This window comes from Pristiophorus japonicus, chromosome 23, assembly GCF_044704955.1.
Source record: "Pristiophorus japonicus isolate sPriJap1 chromosome 23, sPriJap1.hap1, whole genome shotgun sequence".
NCBI lineage: Eukaryota > Metazoa > Chordata > Chondrichthyes > Pristiophoridae > Pristiophorus > Pristiophorus japonicus.
The window spans coordinates 37,244,980-37,252,452 of record NC_091999.1 but is presented as its reverse complement, the minus strand read 5'-3'; the positions used below and the strand labels follow the sequence as shown (position 1 = coordinate 37,252,452).

The window sequence follows — 7,473 nt, the reverse complement described above, 5'->3', positions numbered from 1 at the left end:
GGCCAATTACACGTTTCGCTAAAACCTATTAACTCAGCATTACTGGGTTTAAACCCACGAATTCATCTTGTTCCAGGTTCACTCTCAGTATGGCAATCACGTATTTAGCTTTTTGTTGTATTGTCGAAGAAATATCATACTGTAATATGTGGGTATTTCACTTTTTCCCGTATCAGATCTGTTTAAAGACGTCCCATACCATCAAACCATAAACACGCTCTTGGCAGCGGCTGCACTAATCTGTTTGTTTCAATTACTGTCATTAATATAAAAGGCAGGCCATGTGAAGATGTCCCTGAAGCCTAACATCGGGTATAAATATGACAATCTGTGATTGTAGTGCAGAGCACGCGCAGAGCTTCTGAAAGAAATGCATGGGTCACCAAAAGGCCTGGTGTTTGCCCTTTACTATCCTGCCATTGCAACTATCGGGGTTCCAGGTAAAGTAATTCAGATAATTATTAGTTACAGGAAACATTAGTTAACGGTATCACCGCTCCTACATACAGGCAATGCTTCTCTTCTTTAACTGGCTCATTTCTGACGATTCAAACTATTTATCCCATTTTACAGAATTATGTTTCCTTCTCAACGGAATCACTGCCTAATTTGAGCGTCTGATTCTCCAATTTTTGTTTTAATGTGTTTTCCAGATAGTCGCATCTTCAGCGGTATCAGTTTATTTGCTCAGAGTGATATTTTATTGAAATTGAACAGTATATGTCACTGCACTGTGAGTGGTATCACATTCTTATACCCGTGCACATATATTTCCTATTGTGTCATAGATATTTCTCTTGTGCGTGGTATCACACCAATATAACCGTGTGCATATATTTGCTATTGTGTTATTGGTTTTTATTCTTCTTCCTAGGCAGTCCCTCGAGTCGAGGATGACTTAATTGTTATTTCATTGTGAGTGTTACGATCACACTAGTATAAATGAACATATATTTCTTATTGTGTTATTAGTATTTCACTATGACTGGTATTATCATACTATTATAACTGTGTATTTATATGTTCTATGGTGTTATTGTTATTTCACTGTGAGTGGTTATATCGCGCATTTATAACTATGCCCATTTATTTGCTGGTACTTCTTGTAATTCAGTATACTGCATTCGATGTTCACGATGTGACTTTGTTTATATTAGGGAGACCAGTCGCTGGTTAGGTGATTGCTTTGAACTTCATTCAGTCGCAAATGTGAACCTGAGTTCCTGGTCGTCTGTTATTTTAATTCCCCACCCCACTCCTACTCTGAGCTCTCTGTCCTCGGCCTCCTGCACTGTTGTAATGAAGTCCAAAGGAAAGTCGAGGAACAGCACATCGTCTTTCGATTCAGTGATTTCCAACTTTCCAGACTCAAAATTGAGTTCAATAACTTCAGAACATAACAACCATTTTTTCGGACACCACCTGTTGGTAATGATTCTGCTCTTTCCATTTCATCATCATAGGCAGTCCCTCACAATCGAGGAAGACTTGCTTCCACTCCTAAAGTGAGTTATTTGATTACCGAACCGTCCAATACGAGAGCCACAGACCCTGTCACAGGTGGGAGAGACATTTGTTGAGGGAAGCAGGGGATAGTGGGACTGATTTGCCGCACGCTCCTTCCGCTGCCTGCGCCTAACCTCTTCACGCTTGTGGCATTGTGATTCGAAGAGCTCAACGCCCTCCTGGATGCACTTTCTCCACGTAGGGCGGTCTTCGGTCAGGGAGTCCTAGGTGCCAGTGGTGGTGCCGCACTTTACCAGGGAGGATTTGAGGGTGTCCTTGTAAAGTTTCCGCTGTCTAGCATGCGAACTATGTGGCCTGCCAGGCGAAGCTGATCGAGTGTGGTCAGTGCTTCAATGCTGGGGACGTTAGCCTGGCGAGGACACCGATGTTGGTGAGCCTGTCCTCCCAGGGGATTTGCAGGATCTAGCCGAGACATCTTGTTGACATATCTCCAGCGACTTGAGGTGTCTTCTGTACATCGTCCATGCCTGTGATACATACAGGAGGGCGGGTATTGCTACAGCCCTGTAGACCATGAGCTTGGTTTTCCTCAGGCGGCTGCTAGAGACCGTTTGTTTCTTTACTTATCGCATTAGTATCCCTTTTTGTCTTACACCATTAACCTTTTTCTCATTTAACCACTGCTGCCGTCTACCTATTCACTGACTTTCCCTTTTGTTCTTTCCTCCCCTCGGCCCCTTTCGCTGCCTCTGCACTTGTATTTCTTATATGTATCCAATTGCGCTGAAAGGTTATCGAACTGGAATGTTAACTCTATTTCTCTCTCCACAGATGCTGACTGACCTGCTGAGTATTTCCAGCATTTTTTAAATTTCAGATTTCCAGCAACTGCAGTGTTTTGCTTTTGTACATATCTTTCGTATTGTGTTAATGTTGCTGTACTGGGAGTCATATTGTCAACAGTAACAACCTGCATTTATATAGCTCCTTAAAATAGTTAAATTGTTCACGGGAGCGTTGTGAAACACATTTTAACACCTAGCTGCTTACAGAGATACTAGCTCAGCAGAAGTATTAAGAAACTTCTTGAAGGAAGAGGTAGTGGCAATGCTCTCGGAGTGATGCAAGGTTGGAGGAAATAACATAGATAGGAAGGGGTAAAGCTATGAAGAGATTTTCAAACAAGGTTGAGAATGTTTAATTCGAGTGATCCTGGACCAGGACTTAATGTAGTTCAGCGAGCACTGATGTGATGGGTGAACGGGACTCTGTTCGTTTTAGGATCAGGGCAGCAGATTTTTAGATCAGGTCTAGTTTTTGGAGGATGGCAGGTGGGAAGACAGACAGGAACGTATTCTAATAGTCAGCCTAGAGGAAACAAGCTCGTGGATGAGCGTTTCAACAGCTGATGAGCTGAGACAGGGGCAGAGACGTGTGATGTTGCGGATGTGGAAATAGATGGTCTTGGTGATAGAGCGAATATGTGGTTAGAAACTCAATACAGGATCAAATAGGATACAAAATTTGCCTTCAATATGGCCAGCCTCAGAAGGTTGTCAGGCATTGGGATGGAGTCGGTGGCTTAGGAACGGGGTTAGTGGAAGGAAGGAAGACAATGGTGTTGGTCTTCCCAATATTTAGTTGGAGAAAATATATGCTCATCTAATACTAGATGTCGGACAATCAGGCTGACAAACAAGAGAGAGTCGAGGTAGACCTGACTGTCATCAGAATAGATATGGAACCTGATGCTGTGCTTTCTTAAGATATCGTGGAGGGTCATCGTGTAGATGAGAAATTAGAGGGGGCAAATTATGGATCCATCAGGGAATCCAGAGAGAATGGATTGCGAGCTGGAAGAGAAGCAATTGTAGCTGATTCTCTTGCTGCAAGGGCAGTTCCACCCAGCTGGGCGACGGAGAAGAGGCGTTGTTGGTGGCTTGTGTGGTCAGCCATGACAAAGGCTGCATACATTTAGAGAAGGATGAGGAAGGAGAGTTTTCCATGGTTACAGATACATGGGATGTAACTGGCGATTCTTATAAGAGCTGTTTCAGCGCTATCATAACGGTGTGCGCATTTTTCCCATTTTATTATTGGTATTTTGCTGTGGGTAAATGATTACACTGTTATGAAGTGTACATGGAGTTATATTGTGTTACTGACACTGTCACAGTGGGTAGATTCGTACGCTGTTATCATTGTGTACATGGAGTTCTATTGAGTTACTGATATTGTCAATGGGGGTGAATTATCACACTTATTATTGTGTACATGTAGTTCTGATGGATTACTGACACTCTCACTGTCGGTGAATTATCACACTGTTATCACTGTGTACATGAAGTTCTCTTCTCCTCTCAGGCAGTCTCTCGAATCTAGAATGATTTGCTTCCACGCAAAAAAATGATGAGTTCACAGGTGTTTCAATGAAGGCCCTAATATTGCAGGTGCTGAACAGCATATTGAAGGGTGGAAGATGCGTGTTCGTGGATTTTGTTAATATGTGGTGGCCGTTGCACGCCATCCACCACATAGGCTTGTCAGAGTTAAGTGTGGGTCCAGGGGCAAGGGTTAACCAAGAGGACTGGAGATCAAACTCTGCTGCACGGACCGAGTGGGCCCGCGCCTCTTCTATTTTAGTTCTAGTTTGCTATTGGCACTGTCAATGTGGGTGAATTAACACACTGTTGTCATTGTGTAATTTCCATTTGTATAATTGGTATTTTACTGAGGGTAAATTCTTACACTGTTGTGACGGTGGACTTGGAATTGTATTGTGTTACTGACACTATCACTGTGAGTGAATTAACGCACTGTTATCATTGTGTACATTTAATTCTATTGGGTTAACGTCACTGTCACTGTGGTTGAATTTTCACGCTGTTATCATTGTGTACACGTAGTTCTATTGGGTTAATGACACTGTCTCTGTGGTTGAATTATCACACTGTGTACATATACAGCAGGCACCTTAACAGGTGGGCGAAGTACCACCAGCTCTTCCTCCCCAAGATCCTGCAAATCCATTGGCAGGACACACGCACCAACGTCAGTATTCTCGCTCAGGCCAACATAACAAGCATCGAAGCACTGACCACTCTCGATCAACTCCAATGGACAGGCCACCTGGTCCGCATGCCCGACACGAGATTCCCAAAGCATGCACTCTATGCGGAGCTTCGACAAGGCAAGCGAGACCCAGGTGGGCAGAGGAACCGCTTCAAGGATACCCTCAAAGTCTCCTTGATAGAATGCAACATCCCCACAGATTGCTGGGAACTCCTGGATCACGACCGCCCTATGTGGAGAAAGAGCATCCAGCAGAGCGCTGAGCACCTCGAGTCCCATCGCCGAGAACAAGTAGAAACCAAATGTATTTACCGGAAGGAGCATGGGAAGGAGCAAATCTATATTTGCCAAAAACTCACACAGCAAGCGTTACTGCTCTCCAACTCTAACTCTCACTGTTTCAGCCTGGCACTTCTCTTCCACATTCGCTGCTGCTGCGAGTTCTACAGCGACCGCTGCTGTGACTGGGAGTGCCTTCTGGTCATGACACCTGGCAATGTCCCGGATTGTCCTCGTCTTCAAACTTTTCTAGACATGGACTGACGCCGCATAACTGGTTCCCACTCATCCTTCTCTTCAAGCACTGTCTGCCCCACCTCTAACAGAGACTGTATGTTCTGCAGTCACCCGCAAACTCACTTTTAGAGTGGAAACAAGTTATCCTCGAATACGAGGGACTGCCTATGATGATGATGAGGATGTCGTTCCATTGTGTTGTTGATATTGGCAGTGTCTGGCTCAGTTCTACAAATTGTTCATTAATTCCGATTATTCGCCAATGAAATTTAATGAATTCATTTATTGAAAATACATTATTAGGTGGTGAATTGTTGACATAAATATAAGCAGTGCAATATATGGCCGTTTTATGCATGAATCTATATTTGCCAAAAACTCACACAGCAAGCGTTACTGCTCTCCAACTCTAACTCTCACTGGTTCAGCCTGGCACTTCTCTTCCACATTCGCTGCTGCTGCGAGTTCTACAGCGACCGCTGCTGTGACTGGGAGTGCCTTCTGGTCATGACACCTGGCAATGTCCCGGATTGTCCTCGTCTTCAAACTTTTCTAGACATGGACTGACGCCGCATAACTGGTTACATCTCTGGTATCTGAGTTACAGAACTTATCGTTCAATATCCACTCTGGGACTAAGCCAATCATTTATCCTGACAGCGTAGTACAGAACAAGTATTGCATTGTTGGAGGGGCCTTTAACTTAATGAGTCCTCATCACCTGCCAGTTCCAATGGGTCAGATCGACACCGCCGATCCAAGGTGATCATCAGCAGCAGAGTTCGGTGTTTGCACCTCGCTGTTTGGGAATATATTTGTGCAAGTTGACTGCTGAATTTTCCAATAGTGAATAATTTTACAGTAATTAATTAGATTAGAGTGTTTACGGTCAGCAGCAGTACACAATCCATTTTAATGCATTCTTCCTATTTTCTTGTTACCTCTTCTGAATAACCTCTCAAATATCTTCTGTAAGCGCTACTGAGATGTTATTTTTGTTGTCAATCTGATGACCCCATTTTGGTTTCCAGGTTTCCCGATATGTTACTTTTCTCCGTTATCATTCTTTACATTATTTTACATTCCGAAGTCATTGGCTTGTCAAATGTTTTATCCGGAAGATTAATAAATTACGTAGTCAAAGTTTTAAATTTCACACAGAATCCTGCCAAATGGATGATTTTGCCTGGAGTCGGACCAGTAATATTACTGTTCTCGCTCAATCACACATATTCACTGGCTCTGTCCCTTTCTCACACATATTCACTCGCTTCCTCTCTGTCTCACACATTCTCTCTCTGTTACAGCTAACGTGGCAGTCATTGTGATCCTGCCTCGAGGAAGGTGTGGTCTCTCCAGATGTATCACTCGGTACCTGGTGGCCATGGCCGTAACGGATCTGCTGGTCATTTTCACCGCTGTGATATTAAACCGGATTGTAGGTATTTATTTCCCATTTAGTTACTTGTCCATCACTCCGATCTGTCGTTTCCATGTTGCCCTAATCTATGCAACCATAGACTGTTCACCTTTGATCGATTTGTGGCCATTTGTTGCCATAAGGAGAAAGCACAATATTGCACCGAGAAAACCGTGGCAGTGGTTATTAGCACGGTCTGTTCAATGAGCTGCTTAAAGAATACCTTCTTGTATTTTATATATGAACCTTTGTACACAGTTAACAACATACCCTGGTTCTGCAGCATAAGAAAAATTTTATACATCAACAGCTTGGGTAGCATATGACTGGATGTTCCACATTTTAACCCCATGTCTCCCATTCATTCTGATTTTACTGCTCAATGCATTGGCCATCAAGTACATTCTAGCGGCCAGTAGAGCCCGTAGGAGACTCCGTGCCAACAGCAATGGAGAGAATCCACACGATCCAGAGATGCAGAAGCGAAGAAATTCCATCGTTTTACTCTTCTGTATCTCGGGCAGTTTCATCATGTTAAATGTTTTATTACTTAGAACTTTCATCTCTGTCCAGATTGGGAGCGTTAGTTATTTCTCAGGTTCCACTGTCAATGAATCAAATATTATCCTGGAGGAATGTGGATATATGCTTCATCTTTTTAGTTCCTGCATCAACCCGTTTATTTATGCAGGGACCCAGAGTAAATTCAGAGAGGAGGTAAAGAATGGGATGAAATATCCACTGAGTCTCATTGTTAAATTATTTCAATTCTAAACAGAGTAAAGTATATAATGAATTGTGATCTCCTTTCCCGTGTCAGACGGGGCCTCCGCTCCCAGGTACACAGTCACTCGCTGTAAGGTCCATACCCAATGTGAATTTAAGGATATATGAGCAACAGCGCATTAGCGCACAATTCAGTGCTGTTACCCGTTCTCAGTAAGTTTCCATTTATTTTTTCGGCGTGGACTAAGGCCGTGGTTTATTTCTACATTAAA

At 43.3% G+C, this 7,473-nt stretch overlaps 1 pseudogene; it reads left to right on the top strand.

The window, feature by feature from the left end:
- Positions 1 to 370: 370 nt before the first annotated feature.
- Positions 371 to 7,249, top strand: LOC139235487 (probable G-protein coupled receptor 139; annotated as a pseudogene).
- Positions 7,250 to 7,473: the final 224 nt, after the last annotated feature.